The sequence below is a fragment of the Mesoplodon mirus genome (genome assembly GCF_964341445.2).
Source record: "Mesoplodon mirus genome assembly, chromosome: 7".
Lineage (NCBI taxonomy): Eukaryota > Metazoa > Chordata > Mammalia > Artiodactyla > Ziphiidae > Mesoplodon > Mesoplodon mirus.
In genome coordinates, this window is record NC_138983.1 from 47,786,497 (window position 1) to 47,788,487 (window position 1,991).

Genomic DNA, 1,991 nt, shown 5'->3' on the forward strand with positions numbered 1-1,991 from the left:
CTAGGGGAGGGGAAATGTGCGGTAAAGGGGCGGGGCCTGTGACGAAACAAAGCGTGATTGGCTCGCCCTGCCCGGTCGCCCGCCCCGCCCCCGGCCCTTCCGCTGAAAGTCCTGGAACCACCTTCTTCTCAGGATTCTACCCGGGCTTTCGCAACACTGCTCAGAAGTGGGGAGGAAAAGACGGCCCCTCTCATTGGCCGATTCATAAGGCAGCGGTCTGTCATTTGTTACCATAACAACCCGTTCAGGGAGGCCAATAGGCCTGGGGAAGGCTGTTCCCGAGGCCCAACCCAACCAGTTTAAGGGGAAAGCTCAGTCGTTCCCTCTTCTACCCTCTCTCGGTGACGCCCTAGCCGCCGAGCCGCTCCGTCAATCATCATCCCTTCCGCCTGCTGGGCCGCCGCCACGGGGGGTGGGGGCTGAGCCGAGCGGAGGCTTTCGACCCGACCCGCCCCCCACGTCGCCACTCGCGACTCAGGTGCTCTCGAGAGCCTGGGCGGGTCCAGCTGCTGCGGCCGACTGTCCTTCCCGGAACTGAGGCCCGAAGGGAGGCGCCGGGCTCACCCGGAACCTCGGGAAGGACCCCTAGAGTTGGCTTCAGCACACTGCTTCCCACTTCCACAGACAAAAACACCTAGGCTGGCGCTCTGGTGTTGAACCCCGAGGACAATGCCTTTATTTAGAGGTTGTGTGTGTGTGTGTGTGTGTGAGAGAGTGAGAGAGAGAGAGAGGCCTTTCCATAAGGGATTTGGAGGAGATCTTTGGGAAGCCTACTCCGAGCTCTAGGAAAGGTTTCTCACAACAGCCGGCCACACCCAGCCCCGAGCCGATAGCTCCTCGATCTTCTGCACTTCGAAACACACCTAGGATACGCAATTTGGGTCACGTAGATAATATATATTTTACTTGTAAGGATTCTGAAATCCTGCTTGGAGGCTGGAAATGATGCAAAACACAAACCAAGTAGTTCTGCCGTGGAGCTGCAGCATAACACAATAAACTAAAAGGGTATTTTTTTCGTTGAGTAGAGACAGTAAGGTGTAGGCTAAAATTAAAAAATTAGGTATTAATTGCATAAAATGTGCTTCACCATTGTCCTCAGGCTACTAGGCTCTGCAGAGGTACTTTGTTGTTCCCCAGAAGAAACCGTTCTTAAGAAATAAATGAAGTAATTCCTTTATTTGTCCCATATAAAGTAACATTTTCATTACTTTTTGTTTTGGGGTTTTTCAGCAGCTTTATTGAGGTGTTATTGATATATAATAAACTGCACATATTTAAAGTGTACAGGATTGGTTTGACATGTGTTTTTCATTTCTTCCTAACGTGATATCGCATATAAATGAGAAGGCTGGGGAGGAGAGCTTATCTTTTGAAACTAAGAAATATTGTTGAATAGGTATTTATGGATCTCAACTGCATACCATTGTTAGTGATGATACTTAGATATAACACACAGTTAAAATTAAGGAACTGTCAACGTTCCTGTTTTCTGGACGGACATGTCGGCAGTAAAATAGTCCTTCTAATAGTTTTCCTTGTAATTTTAAAGCTCAATTTAGTTACTAAACTTTGAGTTACAGAAAATATCTGCCTTTCCTTATTCTTTTATATCATCTTAACAACCAAGTGAACTTTTAAAAAATAAGTTTTCGAAGATCTGATTTGGCTTCTATTGTATCCCTCCGAAGCTACACAGAGAGTAAACAATATATGCTTAGCATATAAATCAGCAAATCTATGTACCCACAAAAGACGTGGAAAACTCAAGAGCGACGTAGCAACTGTATTTGAGTCATGTGCTATACTACAGGAATACTTTTACTTTATATCCTCTGGACAGACCACGAACTAGATAATCAGTATTTTTAAACACACAAATGAATGCATGAAACTTCTCCCGTGATAGTTTCAATGCCGGTTCTTTCATCAAAATATGCAGCTAATGCACTCTGCACCAACATTAAGCCCATCTCTATGCTAGGTGCAGT